Source organism: Oncorhynchus mykiss, chromosome 7, assembly GCF_057628025.1.
Source record: "Oncorhynchus mykiss isolate SJ-2025 chromosome 7, ASM5762802v1, whole genome shotgun sequence".
In the NCBI taxonomy this organism is placed as follows: domain Eukaryota; kingdom Metazoa; phylum Chordata; class Actinopteri; order Salmoniformes; family Salmonidae; genus Oncorhynchus; species Oncorhynchus mykiss.
The window spans coordinates 68,820,404-68,844,871 of record NC_143028.1 but is presented as its reverse complement, the minus strand read 5'-3'; the positions used below and the strand labels follow the sequence as shown (position 1 = coordinate 68,844,871).

The following is a 24,468-nucleotide window of genomic DNA, read 5'->3' as shown; positions in this document are numbered from 1 at the left end:
CACATCAACCCTAATAGGTTATTACTTTACTTAGCCACAGCAACCCTAATAGGTTATTACTTTATGTAGCCACATAAACCCTGATAGGTTATTACTTTACTTAGCCACAGCAACCCTAATAGGTTATTACTTTACTTAGCCACAGCAACCCTAATAGGTTATTACTTTATGTAGCCACATCAACCCTGATAAGTTATTACTTTACTTAGCCACAGCAACCCTAATAGGTTATTACTTTATGTAGCCACATAAACCCTGATAGGTTATTACTTTACGTAGCCACAGCAACCCTGATAGGTTATTACTTTACTTAGCCACATCAACCCTGATAGGTTATTACTTTACTTAGCCACATCAACCCTGATAGGTTATTACTTTACCTAGCCACAGCAACCCTAATAGGTTATTACTTTACTTAGCCACATCAACCCTGATAGGTTATTACTTTACTTAGCCACATCAACCCTGATAGGTTATTACTTTATGTAGCCACATCAACCCTGATAGGTTATTACTTTACATAGCCACATCAACCCTAATAGGTTATTAATTTACTTAGTCACATCAACCCTAATAGGTTATTACTTTACTTAGCCACATCAACCCTAATAGGTTATTACTTTACTTAGCCACAGCAACCCTAATAGGTTATTACTTTACTTAGCCACAGCAACCCTAATAGGTTATTACTTTACTTAGCCACAGCAACCCTAATAGGTTATTACTTTATGTAGCCACATCAACCCTGATAGGTTATTACTTTACTTAGCCACATCAACCCTAATAGGTTATTACTTTACTTAGCCACAGCAACCCTAATAGGTTATTACTTTATGTAGCCACATCAACCCTGATAGGTTATTACTTTATGTAGCCACATCAACCCTGATAGGTTATTACTTTACTTAGCCACAGCAACCCTAATAGGTTATTACTTTACTTAGCCACAGCAACCCTAATAGGTTATTACTTTATGTAGCCACATCAACCCTGATAAGTTATTACTTTACTTAGCCACAGCAACCCTAATAGGTTATTACTTTATGTAGCCACATAAACCCTGATAGGTTATTACTTTACGTAGCCACAGCAACCCTGATAGGTTATTACTTTACTTAGCCACATCAACCCTGATAGGTTATTACTTTACTTAGCCACATCAACCCTGATAGGTTATTACTTTACCTAGCCACAGCAACCCTAATAGGTTATTACTTTACTTAGCCACATCAACCCTGATAGGTTATTACTTTACTTAGCCACATCAACCCTGATAGGTTATTACTTTATGTAGCCACATCAACCCTGATAGGTTATTACTTTACATAGCCACATCAACCCTAATAGGTTATTAATTTACTTAGTCACATCAACCCTAATAGGTTATTACTTTACTTAGCCACATCAACCCTAATAGGTTATTACTTTACTTAGCCACAGCAACCCTAATAGGTTATTACTTTACTTAGCCACAGCAACCCTAATAGGTTATTACTTTACTTAGCCACAGCAACCCTAATAGGTTATTACTTTATGTAGCCACATCAACCCTGATAGGTTATTACTTTACTTAGCCACATCAACCCTAATAGGTTATTACTTTACTTAGCCACAGCAACCCTAATAGGTTATTACTTTATGTAGCCACATAAACCCTGATAGGTTATTACTTTACTTAGCCACAGCAACCCTAATAGGTTATTACTTTACTTAGCCACATCAACCCTAATAGTTTATTACTTTACTTAGCCACATCAACCCTAATAGGTTATTACTTTATGTAGCCACATCAACCCTGATAGGTTATTACTTTACTTAGCCACAGCAACCCTAATAGGTTATTACTTTACTTAGCCACATCAACCCTAATAGGTTATTACTTTACTTAGCCACATCAACCCTAATAGGTTATTACTTTACTTAGCCACAGCAACCCTAATAGGTTATTACTTTACTTAGCCACAGCAACCCTAATAGGTTATTACTTTACTTAGCCACATCAACCCTGATAGGTTATTACTTTACTTAGCCACATCAACCCTGATAGGTTATTACTTTACTTAGCCACAGCAACCCTGATAGGTTATTACTTTACTTAGCCACAGCAACCCTGATAGGTTATTACTTTATGTAGCCACAGCAACCCTGATAAGTTATTACTTTACTTAGCCACATCAACCCTAATAGGTTATTACTTTACTTAGCCACAGCAACCCTGATAAGTTATTACTTTCCCTAGCCACAGCAACCCTGATAAGTTATTACTTTACTTAGCCACAGCAACCCTGATAAGTTATTACTTTACCTAGCCACAGCAACCCTGATAAGTTATTACTTTACCTAGCCACAGCAACCCTGATGAGTTATTACTTTACCTAGCCACAGCAACCCTGATAAGTTATTACTTTACCTAGCCACAGCAACCCTGATAGGTTATTACTTTACTTAGCCACAGCAACCCTGATAAGTTATTACTTTACTTAGCCACAGCAACCCTGATAAGTTATTACTTTACTTAGCCACAGCAACCCTGATAAGTTATTACTTTACTTAGCCACAGCAACCCTGATAGGTTATTACTTTACTTAGCCACAGCAACCCTGATAAGTTATTACTTTACGTAGCCACATCAACCCTGATAGGTTATTACTTTACTTAGCCACAGCAACCCTAATAGGTTATTACTTTATGTAGCCACATAAACCCTGATAGGTTATTACTTTATGTAGCCACATCAACCCTGATAGGTTATTACTTTACTTAGCCACATCAACCCTAATAGGTTATTACTTTACTTAGCCACAGCAACCCTAATAGGTTATTACTTTATGTAGCCACATCAACCCTGATAGGTTATTACTTTACTTAGCCACATCAACCCTAATAGGTTATTACTTTACTTAGCCACAGCAACCCTAATAGGTTATTACTTTATGTAGCCACATCAACCCTGATAGGTTATTACTTTATGTAGCCACATCAACCCTGATAGGTTATTACTTTACTTAGCCATAGCAACCCTAATAGGTTATTACTTTACTTAGCCACAGCAACCCTAATAGGTTATTACTTTATGTAGCCACATCAACCCTGATAAGTTATTACTTTACTTAGCCACAGCAACCCTAATAGGTTATTACTTTATGTAGCCACATAAACCCTGATAGGTTATTACTTTACGTAGCCACAGCAACCCTGATAGGTTATTACTTTACTTAGCCACATCAACCCTGATAGGTTATTACTTTACTTAGCCACATCAACCCTGATAGGTTATTACTTTACCTAGCCACAGCAACCCTAATAGGTTATTACTTTACTTAGCCACATCAACCCTGATAGGTTATTACTTTACTTAGCCACATCAACCCTGATAGGTTATTACTTTATGTAGCCACATCAACCCTGATAGGTTATTACTTTACATAGCCACATCAACCCTAATAGGTTATTAATTTACTTAGTCACATCAACCCTAATAGGTTATTACTTTACTTAGCCACATCAACCCTAATAGGTTATTACTTTACTTAGCCACAGCAACCCTAATAGGTTATTACTTTACTTAGCCACAGCAACCCTAATAGGTTATTACTTTACTTAGCCACAGCAACCCTAATAGGTTATTACTTTATGTAGCCACATCAACCCTGATAGGTTATTACTTTACTTAGCCACATCAACCCTAATAGGTTATTACTTTACTTAGCCACAGCAACCCTAATAGGTTATTACTTTATGTAGCCACATAAACCCTGATAGGTTATTACTTTACTTAGCCACAGCAACCCTAATAGGTTATTACTTTACTTAGCCACATCAACCCTAATAGGTTATTACTTTACTTAGCCACATCAACCCTAATAGGTTATTACTTTATGTAGCCACATCAACCCTGATAGGTTATTACTTTACTTAGCCACAGCAACCCTAATAGGTTATTACTTTACTTAGCCACATCAACCCTAATAGGTTATTACTTTACTTAGCCACATCAACCCTAATAGGTTATTACTTTACTTAGCCACAGCAACCCTAATAGGTTATTACTTTACTTAGCCACAGCAACCCTAATAGGTTATTACTTTACTTAGCCACAGCAACCCTAATAGGTTATTACTTTATGTAGCCACATCAACCCTGATAGGTTATTACTTTATGTAGCCACATCAACCCTGATAGGTTATTACTTTACTTAGCCACAGCAACCCTAATAGGTTATTACTTTACTTAGCCACAGCAACCCTAATAGGTTATTACTTTATGGAGTTACAGCAACCCTGATAGGTTATTACTTTACGTAGCCACAGCAACCCTGATAGGTTATTACTTTACTTAGCCACATCAACCCTGATAGGTTATTACTTTACTTAGCCACATCAACCCTGATAGGTTATTACTTTACCTAGCCACAGCAACCCTAATAGGTTATTACTTTACTTAGCCACATCAACCCTGATAGGTTATTACTTTACTTAGCCACATCAACCCTGATAGGTTATTACTTTACTTAGCCACAGCAACCCTGATAGGTTATTACTTTACTTAGCCACAGCAACCCTGATAGGTTATTACTTTATGTAGCCACATCAACCCTAATAGGTTATTACTTTACTTAGCCACATCAACCCTAATAGGTTATTACTTTACCTAGCCACAGCAACCCTAATAGGTTATTACTGTATGTAGCCACAGCAACCCTGATAGGTTATTACTTTACATAGCCACAGCAACCCTGATAGGTTATTACTTTACTTAGCCACAGCAACCCTGATAGGTTATTACTTTACTTAGCCACAGCAACCCTGATAAGTTATTACTTTCCCTAGCCACAGCAACCCTGATAAGTTATTACTTTACTTAGCCACATCAACCCTAATAGGTTATTACTTTACTTAGCCACATCAACCCTAATAGGTTATTACTTTACTTAGCCACAGCAACCCTAATAGGTTATTACTTTACTTAGCCACAGCAACCCTAATAGGTTATTACTTTACTTAGCCACAGCAACCCTAATAGGTTATTACTTTACTTAGCCACAGCAACCCTGATAGGTTATTACTTTATGTAGTTACAGCAACCCTGATAGGTTATTACTTTACGTAGCCACAGCAACCCTGATAGGTTATTACTTTACTTAGCCACATCAACCCTGATAGGTTATTACTTTACTTAGCCACATCAACCCTGATAGGTTATTACTTTACCTAGCCACAGCAACCCTAATAGGTTATTACTTTACTTAGCCACATCAACCCTGATAGGTTATTACTTTACTTAGCCACATCAACCCTGATAGGTTATTACTTTACTTAGCCACAGCAACCCTGATAGGTTATTACTTTACTTAGCCACAGCAACCCTAATAGGTTATTACTTTATGTAGCCACATAAACCCTGATAGGTTATTACTTTACTTAGCCACAGCAACCCTAATAGGTTATTACTTTACTTAGCCACATCAACCCTAATAGGTTATTACTTTACTTAGCCACATCAACCCTAATAGGTTATTACTTTATGTAGCCACATCAACCCTGATAGGTTATTACTTTACTTAGCCACAGCAACCCTAATAGGTTATTACTTTACTTAGCCACATCAACCCTAATAGGTTATTACTTTACTTAGCCACATCAACCCTAATAGGTTATTACTTTACTTAGCCACAGCAACCCTAATAGGTTATTACTTTACTTAGCCACAGCAACCCTAATAGGTTATTACTTTACTTAGCCACAGCAACCCTAATAGGTTATTACTTTATGTAGCCACATCAACCCTGATAGGTTATTACTTTATGTAGCCACATCAACCCTGATAGGTTATTACTTTACTTAGCCACAGCAACCCTAATAGGTTATTACTTTACTTAGCCACAGCAACCCTAATAGGTTATTACTTTATGTAGCCACATCAACCCTGATAAGTTATTACTTTACTTAGCCACATCAACCCTGATAGGTTATTACTTTACTTAGCCACATCAACCCTAATAGGTTATTACTTTACTTAGCCACAGCAACCCTGATAGGTTATTACTTTATGTAGCCACATAAACCCTGATAGGTTATTACTTTATGTAGCCACAGCAACCCTAATAGGTTATTACTTTACTTAGCCACAGCAACCCTGATAGGTTATTACTTTATGTAGTTACAGCAACCCTGATAGGTTATTACTTTACGTAGCCACAGCAACCCTGATAGGTTATTACTTTACTTAGCCACATCAACCCTGATAGGTTATTACTTTACTTAGCCACATCAACCCTGATAGGTTATTACTTTACCTAGCCACAGCAACCCTAATAGGTTATTACTTTACTTAGCCACATCAACCCTGATAGGTTATTACTTTACTTAGCCACATCAACCCTGATAGGTTATTACTTTACTTAGCCACAGCAACCCTGATAGGTTATTACTTTACTTAGCCACAGCAACCCTGATAGGTTATTACTTTATGTAGCCACATCAACCCTAATAGGTTATTACTTTACTTAGCCACATCAACCCTAATAGGTTATTACTTTACCTAGCCACAGCAACCCTAATAGGTTATTACTGTATGTAGCCACAGCAACCCTGATAGGTTATTACTTTACATAGCCACAGCAACCCTGATAGGTTATTACTTTACTTAGCCACAGCAATCCTGATAGGTTATTACTTTACTTAGCCACAGCAACCCTGATAAGTTATTACTTTCCCTAGCCACAGCAACCCTGATAAGTTATTACTTTACTTAGCCACATCAACCCTAATAGGTTATTACTTTACTTAGCCACATCAACCCTAATAGGTTATTACTTTACTTAGCCACAGCAACCCTAATAGGTTATTACTTTACTTAGCCACAGCAACCCTAATAGGTTATTACTTTACTTAGCCACAGCAACCCTAATAGGTTATTACTTTATGTAGCCACATCAACCCTGATAGGTTATTACTTTATGTAGCCACATCAACCCTGATAGGTTATTACTTTACTTAGCCACAGCAACCCTAATAGGTTATTACTTTACTTAGCCACAGCAACCCTAATAGGTTATTACTTTATGTAGCCACATCAACCCTGATAAGTTATTACTTTACTTAGCCACATCAACCCTGATAGGTTATTACTTTACTTAGCCACATCAACCCTAATAGGTTATTACTTTACTTAGCCACAGCAACCCTGATAGGTTATTACTTTATGTAGCCACATAAACCCTGATAGGTTATTACTTTATGTAGCCACAGCAACCCTAATAGGTTATTACTTTACTTAGCCACAGCAACCCTGATAGGTTATTACTTTATGTAGTTACAGCAACCCTGATAGGTTATTACTTTACGTAGCCACAGCAACCCTGATAGGTTATTACTTTACTTAGCCACATCAACCCTGATAGGTTATTACTTTACTTAGCCACAGCAACCCTGATAGGTTATTACTTTATGTAGCCACATCAACCCTAATAGGTTATTACTTTACTTAGCCACATCAACCCTAATAGGTTATTACTTTACTTAGCCACAGCAACCCTAATAGGTTATTACTGTATGTAGCCACAGCAACCCTGATAGGTTATTACTTTACATAGCCACAGCAACCCTGATAGGTTATTACTTTACTTAGCCACAGCAACCCTGATAGGTTATTACTTTACTTAGCCACAGCAACCCTGATAAGTTATTACTTTCCCTAGCCACAGCAACCCTGATAAGTTATTACTTTACTTAGCCACAGCAACGCTGATAAGTTATTACTTTACCTAGCCACAGCAACCCTGATAAGTTATTACTTTACCTAGCCACAGCAACCCTGATAGGTTATTACTTTACTTAGCCACATCAACCCTAATAGGTTATTACTTTACTTAGCCACAGCAACCCTGATAGGTTATTACTTTATGTAGCCACAGCAACCCTGATAGGTTATTACTTTACGTAGCCACATCAACCCTGATAGGTTATTACTTTACGTAGCCACAGCAACCCTGATAGGTTATTACTTTATGTAGCCACATCAACCCTGATAGGTTATTACTTTACTTAGCCACATCAACCCTAATAGGTTATTACTTTACTTAGCCACAGCAACCCTAATAGGTTATTACTTTATGTAATCACATCAACCCTGATAGGTTATTACTTTACTTAGCCACATCAACCCTAATAGGTTATTACTTTACTTAGCCACAGCAACCCTAATAGGTTATTACTTTACTTAGCCACAGCAACCCTAATAGGTTATTACTTTACTTAGCCACAGCAACCCTAATAGGTTATTACTTTATGTAGCCACATAAACCCTGATAGGTTATTACTTTATGTAGCCACATCAACCCTGATAGGTTATTACTTTACTTAGCCACATCAACCCTAATAGGTTATTACTTTACTTAGCCACAGCAACCCTAATAGGTTATTACTTTATGTAGCCACATCAACCCTGATAGGTTATTACTTTATGTAGCCACATCAACCCTGATAGGTTATTACTTTACTTAGCCACAGCAACCCTAATAGGTTATTACTTTACTTAGCCACAGCAACCCTAATAGGTTATTACTTTATGTAGCCACATCAACCCTGATAAGTTATTACTTTACTTAGCCACATTAACCCTGATAGGTTATTACTTTACTTAGCCACATCAACCCTAATAGGTTATTACTTTACTTAGCCACAGCAACCCTAATAGGTTATTACTTTATGTAGCCACATAAACCCTGATAGGTTATTACTTTATGTAGCCACAGAAACCCTGATAGGTTATTACTTTACTTAGCCACAGCAACCCTGATAGGTTATTACTTTATGTAGTTACAGCAACCCTGATAGGTTATTACTTTACGTAGCCACAGCAACCCTGATAGGTTATTACTTTACTTAGCCACATCAACCCTGATAGGTTATTACTTTATGTAGCCACATCAACCCTGATAGGTTATTACTTTACTTAGGGTAGCCTAGTGGTTAGAGCGTTGGACTAGTAACCGGAAGGTTGCGAGTTCAAACCCCCGAGCTGACAAGGTACAAATCTGTCGTTCTGCCCCTGAACAGGCAGTTAACCCACTGTTCCCAGGCCGTCATTGAAAATAAGAATTTGTTCTTAACTGACTTGCCTGGTTAAATAAAGGTAAAAATAAAAAACCCTAATAGGTTATTACTTTACTTAGCCACATCAACCCTAATAGGTTATTACTTTACTTAGCCACATCAACCCTAATAGGTTATTACTTTATGTAGCCACAGAAACCCTGATAGGTTATTACTTTACTTAGCCACAGCAACCCTGATAGGTTATTACTTTATGTAGTTACAGCAACCCTAATAGGTTATTACTTTATGTAGCCACATAAACCCTGATAGGTTATTACTTTACTTAGCCACATCAACCCTAATAGGTTATTACTTTATGTAGCCACATAAACCCTGATAGGTTATTACTTTATGTAGCCACATCAACCCTGATAGGTTATTACTTTACTTAGCCACAGCAACCCTAATAGGTTATTACTTTACTTAGCCACATCAACCCTAATAGGTTATTACTTTACTTAGCCACATCAACCCTAATAGGTTATTACTTTACTTAGCCACAGCAACCCTAATAGGTTATTACTTTACTTAGCCACAGCAACCCTAATAGGTTATTACTTTACTTAGCCACAGCAACCCTAATAGGTTATTACTTTATGTAGCCACATCAACCCTGATAGGTTATTACTTTATGTAGCCACATCAACCCTGATAGGTTATTACTTTACTTAGCCACAGCAACTCTAATAGGTTATTACTTTACTTAGCCACAGCAACCCTAATAGGTTATTACTTTATGTAGCCACATCAACCCTGATAAGTTATTACTTTACTTAGCCACATCAACCCTGATAGGTTATTACTTTACTTAGCCACATCAACCCTAATAGGTTATTACTTTACTTAGCCACAGCAACCCTAATAGGTTATTACTTTATGTAGCCACATAAACCCTGATAGGTTATTACTTTATGTAGCCACAGCAACCCTGATAGGTTATTACTTTACTTAGCCACAGCAACCCTGATAGGTTATTACTTTATGTAGTTACAGCAACCCTGATAGGTTATTACTTTACGTAGCCACAGCAACCCTGATAGGTTATTACTTTACTTAGCCACATCAACCCTGATAGGTTATTACTTTACTTAGCCACATCAACCCTGATAGGTTATTACTTTACCTAGCCACAGCAACCCTAATAGGTTATTACTTTACCTAGCCACAGCAACCCTAATAGGTTATTACTTTACTTAGCCACATCAACCCTGATAGGTTATTACTTTACTTAGCCACATCAACCCTGATAGGTTATTACTTTACTTAGCCACAGCAACCCTGATAGGTTATTACTTTACCTAGCCACAGCAACCCTAATAGGTTATTACTGTATGTAGCCACAGCAACCCTGATAGGTTATTACTTTACATAGCCACAGCAACCCTGATAGGTTATTACTTTACTTAGCCACAGCAACCCTGATAGGTTATTACTTTACTTAGCCACAGCAACCCTGATAAGTTATTACTTTCCCTAGCCACAGCAACCCTGATAAGTTATTACTTTACTTAGCCACAGCAACCCTGATAAGTTATTACTTTACCTAGCCACAGCAACCCTGATAAGTTATTACTTTACCTAGCCACAGCAACCCTGATAGGTTATTACTTTACTTAGCCACAGCAACCCTGATAAGTTATTACTTTACTTAGCCACAGCAACCCTGATAAGTTATTACTTTACTTAGCCACAGCAACCCTGATAAGTTATTACTTTACTTAGCCACAGCAACCCTGATAGGTTATTACTTTACTTAGCCACAGCAACCCTGATATGTTATTACTTTATGTAGCCACAGCAACCCTGATAAGTTATTACTTTACTTAGCCACATCAACCCTAATAGGTTATTACTTTACTTAGCCACAGCAACCCTGATAGGTTATTACTTTATGTAGCCACAGCAACCCTGATAGGTTATTACTTTACGTAGCCACAGCAACCCTGATAGGTTATTACTTTACTTAGCCACAGCAACCCTGATAGGTTATTACTTTATGTAGCCACATCAACCCTAATAGGTTATTACTTTACTTAGCCACATCAACCCTAATAGGTTATTACTTTACCTAGCCACAGCAACCCTAATAGGTTATTACTGTATGTAGCCACAGCAACCCTGATAGGTTATTACTTTACATAGCCACAGCAACCCTGATAGGTTATTACTTTACTTAGCCACAGCAACCCTGATAGGTTATTACTTTACTTAGCCACAGCAACCCTGATAAGTTATTACTTTCCCTAGCCACAGCAACCCTGATAAGTTATTACTTTACTTAGCCACAGCAACGCTGATAAGTTATTACTTTACCTAGCCACAGCAACCCTGATAAGTTATTACTTTACCTAGCCACAGCAACCCTGATAGGTTATTACTTTACTTAGCCACAGCAACCCTGATAAGTTATTACTTTACTTAGCCACATCAACCCTAATAGGTTATTACTTTACTTAGCCACAGCAACCCTGATAGGTTATTACTTTATGTAGCCACAGCAACCCTGATAGGTTATTACTTTACGTAGCCACATCAACCCTGATAGGTTATTACTTTACGTAGCCACAGCAACCCTGATAGGTTATTACTTTATGTAGCCACATCAACCCTGATAGGTTATTACTTTACTTAGCCACATCAACCCTAATAGGTTATTACTTTACTTAGCCACAGCAACCCTAATAGGTTATTACTTTATGTAATCACATCAACCCTGATAGGTTATTACTTTACTTAGCCACATCAACCCTAATAGGTTATTACTTTACTTAGCCACAGCAACCCTAATAGGTTATTACTTTACTTAGCCACAGCAACCCTAATAGGTTATTACTTTACTTAGCCACAGCAACCCTAATAGGTTATTACTTTATGTAGCCACATAAACCCTGATAGGTTATTACTTTATGTAGCCACATCAACCCTGATAGGTTATTACTTTACTTAGCCACATCAACCCTAATAGGTTATTACTTTACTTAGCCACAGCAACCCTAATAGGTTATTACTTTATGTAGCCACATCAACCCTGATAGGTTATTACTTTATGTAGCCACATCAACCCTGATAGGTTATTACTTTACTTAGCCACAGCAACCCTAATAGGTTATTACTTTACTTAGCCACAGCAACCCTAATAGGTTATTACTTTATGTAGCCACATCAACCCTGATAAGTTATTACTTTACTTAGCCACATCAACCCTGATAGGTTATTACTTTACTTAGCCACATCAACCCTAATAGGTTATTACTTTACTTAGCCACAGCAACCCTAATAGGTTATTACTTTATGTAGCCACATAAACCCTGATAGGTTATTACTTTATGTAGCCACAGAAACCCTGATAGGTTATTACTTTACTTAGCCACAGCAACCCTGATAGGTTATTACTTTATGTAGTTACAGCAACCCTGATAGGTTATTACTTTACGTAGCCACAGCAACCCTGATAGGTTATTACTTTACTTAGCCACATCAACCCTGATAGGTTATTACTTTATGTAGCCACATCAACCCTGATAGGTTATTACTTTACTTAGGGTAGCCTAGTGGTTAGAGCGTTGGACTAGTAACCGGAAGGTTGCGAGTTCAAACCCCCGAGCTGACAAGGTACAAATCTGTCGTTCTGCCCCTGAACAGGCAGTTAACCCACTGTTCCCAGGCCGTCATTGAAAATAAGAATTTGTTCTTAACTGACTTGCCTGGTTAAATAAAGGTAAAAATAAAAAACCCTAATAGGTTATTACTTTACTTAGCCACATCAACCCTAATAGGTTATTACTTTACTTAGCCACATCAACCCTAATAGGTTATTACTTTATGTAGCCACAGAAACCCTGATAGGTTAATACTTTACTTAGCCACAGCAACCCTGATAGGTTATTACTTTATGTAGTTACAGCAACCCTAATAGGTTATTACTTTATGTAGCCACATAAACCCTGATAGGTTATTACTTTACTTAGCCACATCAACCCTAATAGGTTATTACTTTATGTAGCCACATAAACCCTGATAGGTTATTACTTTATGTAGCCACATCAACCCTGATAGGTTATTACTTTACTTAGCCACAGCAACCCTAATAGGTTATTACTTTACTTAGCCACATCAACCCTAATAGGTTATTACTTTACTTAGCCACATCAACCCTAATAGGTTATTACTTTACTTAGCCACATCAACCCTGATAGGTTATTACTTTACTTAGCCACAGCAACCCTAATAGGTTATTACTTTACTTAGCCACAGCAACCCTAATAGGTTATTACTTTATGTAGCCACATCAACCCTGATAAGTTATTACTTTACTTAGCCACATCAACCCTGATAGGTTATTACTTTACTTAGCCACATCAACCCTAATAGGTTATTACTTTACTTAGCCACAGCAACCCTAATAGGTTATTACTTTATGTAGCCACATAAACCCTGATAGGTTATTACTTTATGTAGCCACAGCAACCCTGATAGGTTATTACTTTACTTAGCCACAGCAACCCTGATAGGTTATTACTTTATGTAATCACATCAACCCTGATAGGTTATTACTTTACTTAGCCACATCAACCCTAATAGGTTATTACTTTACTTAGCCACAGCAACCCTAATAGGTTATTACTTTACTTAGCCACATCAACCCTAATAGGTTATTACTTTATGTAGCCACATAAACCCTGATAGGTTATTACTTTATGTAGCCACATCAACCCTGATAGGTTATTACTTTACTTAGCCACATCAACCCTAATAGGTTATTACTTTACTTAGCCACAGCAACCCTAATAGGTTATTACTTTATGTAGCCACATAAACCCTGATAGGTTATTACTTTATGTAGCCACATCAACCCTGATAGGTTATTACTTTACTTAGCCACATCAACCCTAATAGGTTATTACTTTACTTAGCCACAGCAACCCTAATAGGTTATTACTTTATGTAGCCACATCAACCCTGATAGGTTATTACTTTATGTAGCCACATCAACCCTGATAGGTTATTACTTTACTTAGCCACAGCAACCCTGATAAGTTATTACTTTACTTAGCCACAGCAACCCTGATAAGTTATTACTTTACCTAGCCACAGCAACCCTGATAAGTTATTACTTTACCTAGCCACAGCAACCCTGATAGGTTATTACTTTACTTAGCCACAGCAACCCTGATAAGTTATTACTTTACTTAGCCACAGCAACCCTGATAAGTTATTACTTTACTTAGCCACAGCAACCCTGATAAGTTATTACTTTACTTAGCCACAGCAACCCTGATAGGTTATTACTTTACTTAGCCACAGCAACCCTGATATGTTATTACTTTATGTAGCCACAGCAACCCTGATAAGTTATTACTTTACTTAGCCACATCAACCCTAATAGGTTATTACTTTACTTAGCCACAGCAACCCTGATAGGTTATTACTTTATGTAGCCACAGCAACCCTGATAGGTTATTACTTTACGTAGCCACATCAACCCTGATAGGTTATTACTTTACGTAGCCACAGCAACCCTGATAGGTTATTACTTTATGTAGCCACATCAACCCTGATAGGTTATTACTTTACTTAGCCACATCAACCCTAATAGGTTATTACTTTACTTAGCCACAGCAACCCTAATAGGTTATTACTTTATGTAATCACATCAACCCTGATAGGTTATTACTTTACTTAGCCACATCAACCCTAATAGGTTATTACTTTACTTAGCCACAGCAACCCTAATAGGTTATTACTTTACTTAGCCACAGCAACCCTAATAGGTTATTACTTTATGTAGCCACATAAACCCTGATAGGTTATTACTTTATGTAGCCACATCAACCCTGATAGGTTATTACTTTACTTAGCCACATCAACCCTAATAGGTTATTACTTTACTTAGCCACAGCAACCCTAATAGGTTATTACTTTATGTAGCCACATAAACCCTGATAGGTTATTACTTTATGTAGCCACATCAACCCTGATAGGTAATTACTTTACTTAGCCACAGCAACCCTGATAGGTTATTACTTTACTTAGCCACAGCAACCCTGATATGTTATTACTTTATGTAGCCACAGCAACCCTGATAAGTTATTACTTTACTTAGCCACATCAACCCTAATAGGTTATTACTTTACTTAGCCACAGCAACCCTGATAGGTTATTACTTTATGTAGCCACAGCAACCCTGATAGGTTATTACTTTACGTAGCCACATCAACCCTGATAGGTTATTACTTTACGTAGCCACAGCAACCCTGATAGGTTATTACTTTATGTAGCCACATCAACCCTGATAGGTTATTACTTTACTTAGCCACATCAACCCTAATAGGTTATTACTTTACTTAGCCACAGCAACCCTAATAGGTTTTTACTTTATGTAATCACATCAACCCTGATAGGTTATTACTTTACTTAGCCACATCAACCCTAATAGGTTATTACTTTACTTAGCCACAGCAACCCTAATAGGTTATTACTTTACTTAGCCACAGCAACCCTAATATGTTATTACTTTATGTAGCCACATAAACCCTGATAGGTTATTACTTTATGTAGCCACATCAACCCTGATAGGTTATTACTTTACTTAGCCACATCAACCCTAATAGGTTATTACTTTACTTAGCCACAGCAACCCTAATAGGTTATTACTTTATGTAGCCACATAAACCCTGATAGGTTATTACTTTATGTAGCCACATCAACCCTGATAGGTAATTACTTTACTTAGCCACATCAACCCTAATAGGTTATTACTTTACTTAGCCACAGCAACCCTAATAGGTTATTACTTTATGTAGCCACATCAACCCTGATAGGTTATTACTTTATGTAGCCACATCAACCCTGATAGGTTATTACTTTACTTAGCCACAGCAACCCTAATATGTTATTACTTTACTTAGCCACAGCAACCCTAATAGGTTATTACTTTATGTAGCCACATCAACCCTGATAAGTTATTACTTTACTTAGCCACATCAACCCTGATAGGTTATTACTTTACTTAGCCACATCAACCCTAATAGGTTATTACTTAACTTAGCCACAGCAACCCTAATAGGTTATTACTTTATGTAGCCACATAAACCCTGATAGGTTATTACTTTACGTAGCCACAGCAACCCTGATAGGTTATTACTTTACTTAGCCACATCAACCCTGATAGGTTATTACTTTACTTAGCCACATCAACCCTGATAGGTTATTACTTTACCTAGCCACAGCAACCCTAATAGGTTATTACTTTACTTAGCCACATCAACCCTGATAGGTTATTACTTTACTTAGCCACATCAACCCTGATAGGTTATTACTTTACTTAGCCACAGCAACCCTGATAGGTTATTACTTTACTTAGCCACAGCAACCCTGATAGGTTATTACTTTATGTAGCCACATCAACCCTAATAGGTTATTACTTTACTTAGCCACAGCAACCCTGATAGGTTATTACTTTACTTAGCCACAGCAACCCTGATAAGTTATTACTTTCCCTAGCCACAGCAACCCTGATAAGTTATTACTTTACTTAGCCACAGCAACCCTGATAAGTTATTACTTTACCTAGCCACAGCAACCCTGATAAGTTATTACTTTACCTAGCCACAGCAACCCTGATAAGTTATTACTTTACCTAGCCACAGCAACCCTGATAAGTTATTACTTTACCTAGCCACAGCAACCCTGATAGGTTATTACTTTACTTAGCCACAGCAACCCTGATAAGTTATTACTTTACTTAGCCACAGCAACCCTGATAGGTTATTACTTTACTTAGCCACAGCAACCCTGATAAGTTATTACTTTACTTAGCCACATCAACCCTAATAGGTTATTACTTTACTTAGCCACAGCAACCCTGATAGGTTATTACTTTATGTAGCCACAGCAACCCTGATAGGTTATTACTTTACGTAGCCACATAAACCCTGATAGGTTATTACTTTACGTAGCCACAGCAACCCTGATAGGTTATTACTTTATGTAGCCACATCAACCCTGATAGGTTATTACTTTACTTAGCCACATCAACCCTAATAGGTTATTACTTTACTTAGCCACAGCAACCCTAATAGGTTATTACTTTATGTAATCACATCAACCCTGATAGGTTATTACTTTACTTAGCCACATCAACCCTAATAGGTTATTACTTTACTTAGCCACAGCAACCCTAATAGGTTATTACTTTACTTAGCCACAGCAACCCTAATAGGTTATTACTTTATGTAGCCACATAAACCCTGATAGGTTATTACTTTATGTAGCCACATCAACCCTGATAGGTTATTACTTTACTTAGCCACATCAACCCTAATAGGTTATTACTTTACTTAGCCACAGCAACCCTAATAGGTTATTACTTTATGTAGCCACATAAACCCTGATAGGTTATTACTTTATGTAGCCACATCAACCCTGATAGGTTATTACTTTACTTAGCCACATCAACCCTAATAGGTTATTACTTTACTTAGCCACAGCAACCCTAATAGGTTATTACTTTATGTAGCCACATCAACCCTGATAGGTTATTACTTTATGTAGCCACATCAACCCTGATAGGTTATTACTTTACTTAGCCACAGCAACCCTAATAGGTTATTACTTTACTTAGCCACAGCAACCCTATTAGGTTATTACTTCATGTAGCCACATCAACCCTGATAAGTTATTACTTTACTTAGCCACATCAACCCTAATAGGTTATTACTTTATGTAGCCACATAAACCCAGATAGGTTATTACTTTACGTAGCCACATCAACCCTGATAGGTTATTACTTTACTTAGCCACATCAACCCTGATAGGTTATTACTTTACTTAGCCACATCAACCCTGATAGGTTATTACTTTACCTAGCCACAGCAACCCTGATAGGTTATTACTTTACTTAGCCACATCAACCCTGATAGGTTATTACTTTACTTAGCCACATCAACCCTGATAGGTTATTACTTTATGTAGCCACATCAACCCTGATAGGTTATTACTTTACTTAGCCACATCAACCCTAATAGGTTATTAATTTACTTAGTCACATCAACCCTAATAGGTTATTACTTTACTTAGCCACATCAACCCTAATAGGTTATTACTTTACTTAGCCACAGCAACCCTGATAGGTTATTACTTTACTTAGCCACAGCAACCCTAATAGGTTATTACTTTACTTAGCCACAGCAACCCTAATAGGTTATTACTTTATGTAGCCACATCAACCCTGATAGGTTATTACTTTACTTAGCCACATCAACCCTAATAGGTTATTACTTTACTTAGCCACAGCAACCCTAATAGGTTATTACTTTATGTAGCCACATAAACCCTGATAGGTTATTACTTTACTTAGCCACAGCAACCCTAATAGGTTATTACTTTACTTAGCCACATCAACCCTAATAGGTTATTACTTTACTTAGCCACATCAACCCTAATAGGTTATTACTTTATGTAGCCACATCAACCCTGATAGGTTATTACTTTACTTAGCCACAGCAACCCTAATAGGTTATTACTTTATGTAGCCACATCAACCCTGATAGGTTATTACTTTATGTAGCCACATCAACCCTGATAGGTTATTACTTTACTTAGCCACAGCAACCCTAATAGGTTATTACTTTACTTAGCCACAGCAACCCTAATAGGTTATTACTTTATGTAGCCACATCAACCCTGATAAGTTATTACTTTACTTAGCCACATCAACCCTGATAGGTTATTACTTTACTTAGCCACATCAACCCTAATAGGTTATTACTTTACTTAGCCACAGCAACCCTGATAGGTTATTACTTTATGTAGCCACATAAACCCTGATAGGTTATTACTTTATGTAGCCACAGCAACCCTAATAGGTTATTACTTTACTTAGCCACAGCAACCCTGATAGGTTATTACTTTATGTAGTTACAGCAACCCTGATAGGTTATTACTTTACGTAGCCACAGCAACCCTGATAGGTTATTACTTTACTTAGCCACATCAACCCTGATAGGTTATTACTTTACTTAGCCACATCAACCCTGATAGGTTATTACTTTACCTAGCCACAGCAACCCTAATAGGTTATTACTTTACTTAGCCACATCAACCCTGATAGGTTATTACTTTACTTAGCCACATCAACCCTGATAGGTTATTACTTTACTTAGCCACATCAACCCTGATAGGTTATTACTTTACTTAGCCACATCAACCCTGATAGGTTATTACTTTATGTAGCCACATCAACCCTGATAGGTTATTACTTTACTTAGGGTAGCCTAGTGGTTAGAGCGTTGGACTAGTAACCGGAAGGTTGCGAGTTCAAACCCCCGAGCTGACAAGGTACAAATCTGTCGTTCTGCCCCTGAACAGGCAGTTAACCCACTGTTCCCAGGCCGTCATTGAAAATAAGAATTTGTTCTTAACTGACTTGCCTGGTTAAATAAAAAACCCTAATAGGTTATTACTTTACTTAGCCACATCAACCCTAATAGGTTATTACTTTACTTAGCCACATCAACCCTAATAGGTTATTACTTTATGTAGCCACAGAAACCCTGATAGGTTAATACTTTACTTAGCCACAGCAACCCTGATAGGTTATTACTTTATGTAGTTACAGCAACCCTAATAGGTTATTACTTTATGTAGCCACATAAACCCTGATAGGTTATTACTTTACTTAGCCACATCAACCCTAATAGGTTATTACTTTATGTAGCCACATAAACCCTGATAGGTTATTACTTTATGTAGCCACATCAACCCTGATAGGTTATTACTTTACTTAGCCACAGCAACCCTAATAGGTTATTACTTTACTTAGCCACATCAACCCTAATAGGTTATTACTTTACTTAGCCACATCAACCCTAATAGGTTATTACTTTACTTAGCCACATCAACCCTGATAGGTTATTACTTTACTTAGCCACAGCAACCCTAATAGGTTATTACTTTACTTAGCCACAGCAACCCTAATAGGTTATTACTTTATGTAGCCACATCAACCCTGATAAGTTATTACTTTACTTAGCCACATCAACCCTGATAGGTTATTACTTTACTTAGCCACATCAACCCTAATAGGTTATTACTTTACTTAGCCACAGCAACCCTAATAGGTTATTACTTTATGTAGCCACATAAACCCTGATAGGTTATTACTTTATGTAGCCACAGCAACCCTGATAGGTTATTACTTTACTTAGCCACAGCAACCCTGATAGGTTATTACTTTATGTAATCACATCAACCCTGATAGGTTATTACTTTACTTAGCCACATCAACCCTAATAGGTTATTACTTTACTTAGCCACAGCAACCCTAATAGGTTATTACTTTACTTAGCCACAGCAACCCTAATAGGTTATTACTTTATGTAGCCACATAAACCCTGATAGGTTATTACTTTATGTAGCCACATCAACCCTGATAGGTTATTACTTTACTTAGCCACATCAACCCTAATAGGTTATTACTTTACTTAGCCACAGCAACCCTAATAGGTTATTACTTTATGTAGCCACATAAACCCTGATAGGTTATTACTTTATGTAGCCACATCAACCCTGATAGGTTATTACTTTACTTAGCCACATCAACCCTAATAGGTTATTACTTTACTTAGCCACAGCAACCCTAATAGGTTATTACTTTATGTAGCCACATCAACCCTGATAGGTTATTACTTTATGTAGCCACATCAACCCTGATAGGTTATTACTTTACTTAGCCACAGCAACCCTGATAAGTTATTACTTTACTTAGCCACAGCAACCCTGATAAGTTATTACTTTACCTAGCCACAGCAACCCTGATAAGTTATTACTTTACCTAGCCACAGCAACCCTGATAGGTTATTACTTTACTTAGCCACAGCAACCCTGATAAGTTATTACTTTACTTAGCCACAGCAACCCTGATAAGTTATTACTTTACTTAGCCACAGCAACCCTGATAAGTTATTACTTTACTTAGCCACAGCAACCCTGATAGGTTATTACTTTACTTAGCCACAGCAACCCTGATATGTTATTACTTTATGTAGCCACAGCAACCCTGATAAGTTATTACTTTACTTAGCCACATCAACCCTAATAGGTTATTACTTTACTTAGCCACAGCAACCCTGATAGGTTATTACTTTATGTAGCCACAGCAACCCTGATAGGTTATTACTTTACGTAGCCACATCAACCCTGATAGGTTATTACTTTACGTAGCCACAGCAACCCTGATAGGTTATTACTTTATGTAGCCACATCAACCCTGATAGGTTATTACTTTACTTAGCCACATCAACCCTAATAGGTTATTACTTTACTTAGCCACAGCAACCCTAATAGGTTATTACTTTATGTAATCACATCAACCCTGATAGGTTATTACTTTACTTAGCCACATCAACCCTAATAGGTTATTACTTTACTTAGCCACAGCAACCCTAATAGGTTATTACTTTACTTAGCCACAGCAACCCTAATAGGTTATTACTTTATGTAGCCACATAAACCCTGATAGGTTATTACTTTATGTAGCCACATCAACCCTGATAGGTTATTACTTTACTTAGCCACATCAACCCTAATAGGTTATTACTTTACTTAGCCACAGCAACCCTAATAGGTTATTACTTTATGTAGCCACATAAACCCTGATAGGTTATTACTTTATGTAGCCACATCAACCCTGATAGGTAATTACTTTACTTAGCCACAGCAACCCTGATAGGTTATTACTTTACTTAGCCACAGCAACCCTGATATGTTATTACTTTATGTAGCCACAGCAACCCTGATAAGTTATTACTTTACTTAGCCACATCAACCCTAATAGGTTATTACTTTACTTAGCCACAGCAACCCTGATAGGTTATTACTTTATGTAGCCACAGCAACCCTGATAGGTTATTACTTTACGTAGCCACATCAACCCTGATAGGTTATTACTTTACGTAGCCACAGCAACCCTGATAGGTTATTACTTTATGTAGCCACATCAACCCTGATAGGTTATTACTTTACTTAGCCACATCAACCCTAATAGGTTATTACTTTACTTAGCCACAGCAACCCTAATAGGTTTTTACTTTATGTAATCACATCAACCCTGATAGGTTATTACTTTACTTAGCCACATCAACCCTAATAGGTTATTACTTTACTTAGCCACAGCAACCCTAATAGGTTATTACTTTACTTAGCCACAGCAACCCTAATATGTTATTACTTTATGTAGCCACATAAACCCTGATAGGTTATTACTTTATGTAGCCACATCAACCCTGATAGGTTATTACTTTACTTAGCCACATCAACCCTAATAGGTTATTACTTTACTTAGCCACAGCAACCCTAATAGGTTATTACTTTATGTAGCCACATAAACCCTGATAGGTTATTACTTTATGTAGCCACATCAACCCTGATAGGTAATTACTTTACTTAGCCACATCAACCCTAATAGGTTATTACTTTACTTAGCCACAGCAACCCTAATAGGTTATTACTTTATGTAGCCACATCAACCCTGATAGGTTATTACTTTATGTAGCCACATCAACCCTGATAGGTTATTACTTTACTTAGCCACAGCAACCCTAATATGTTATTACTTTACTTAGCCACAGCAACCCTAATAGGTTATTACTTTATGTAGCCACATCAACCCTGATAAGTTATTACTTTACTTAGCCACATCAACCCTGATAGGTTATTACTTTACTTAGCCACATCAACCCTAATAGGTTATTACTTAACTTAGCCACAGCAACCCTAATAGGTTATTACTTTATGTAGCCACATAAACCCTGATAGGTTATTACTTTACGTAGCCACAGCAACCCTGATAGGTTATTACTTTACTTAGCCACATCAACCCTGATAGGTTATTACTTTACTTAGCCACATCAACCCTGATAGGTTATTACTTTACCTAGCCACAGCAACCCTAATAGGTTATTACTTTACTTAGCCACATCAACCCTGATAGGTTATTACTTTACTTAGCCACATCAACCCTGATAGGTTATTACTTTACTTAGCCACAGCAACCCTGATAGGTTATTACTTTACTTAGCCACAGCAACCCTGATAGGTTATTACTTTATGTAGCCACATCAACCCTAATAGGTTATTACTTTACTTAGCCACAGCAACCCTGATAGGTTATTACTTTACTTAGCCACAGCAACCCTGATAAGTTATTACTTTCCCTAGCCACAGCAACCCTGATAAGTTATTACTTTACTTAGCCACAGCAACCCTGATAAGTTATTACTTTACCTAGCCACAGCAACCCTGATAAGTTATTACTTTACCTAGCCACAGCAACCCTGATAAGTTATTACTTTACCTAGCCACAGCAACCCTGATAAGTTATTACTTTACCTAGCCACAGCAACCCTGATAGGTTATTACTTTACTTAGCCACAGCAACCCTGATAAGTTATTACTTTACTTAGCCACAGCAACCCTGATAGGTTATTACTTTACTTAGCCACAGCAACCCTGATAAGTTATTACGTTACTTAGCCACATCAACCCTAATAGGTTATTACTTTACTTAGCCACAGCAACCCTGATAGGTTATTACTTTATGTAGCCACAGCAACCCTGATAGGTTATTACTTTACGTAGCCACATAAACCCTGATAGGTTATTACTTTACGTAGCCACAGCAACCCTGATAGGTTATTACTTTATGTAGCCACATCAACCCTGATAGGTTATTACTTTACTTAGCCACATCAACCCTAATAGGTTATTACTTTACTTAGCCACAGCAACCCTAATAGGTTATTACTTTATGTAATCACATCAACCCTGATAGGTTATTACTTTACTTAGCCACATCAACCCTAATAGGTTATTACTTTACTTAGCCACAGCAACCCTAATAGGTTATTACTTTACTTAGCCACAGCAACCCTAATAGGTTATTACTTTATGTAGCCACATAAACCCTGATAGGTTATTACTTTATGTAGCCACATCAACCCTGATAGGTTATTACTTTACTTAGCCACATCAACCCTAATAGGTTATTACTTTACTTAGCCACAGCAACCCTAATAGGTTATTACTTTATGTAGCCACATAAACCCTGATAGGTTATTACTTTATGTAGCCACATCAACCCTGATAGGTTATTACTTTACTTAGCCACATCAACCCTAATAGGTTATTACTTTACTTAGCCACAGCAACCCTAATAGGTTATTACTTTATGTAGCCACATCAACCCTGATAGGTTATTACTTTATGTAGCCACATCAACCCTGATAGGTTATTACTTTACTTAGCCACAGCAACCCTAATAGGTTATTACTTTACTTAGCCACAGCAACCCTATTAGGTTATTACTTCATGT

The 24,468-nt window shown here is 37.2% G+C and overlaps 1 protein-coding gene across 2 annotated transcripts in view; it reads left to right on the top strand.

Moving 5' to 3' along the window:
• LOC110528476 (plexin-A1) overlaps positions 1-24,468 on the top strand; it is a 417,662-nt gene that overhangs the window by 134,129 nt on the left and 259,065 nt on the right. The window lies entirely within an intron of this gene.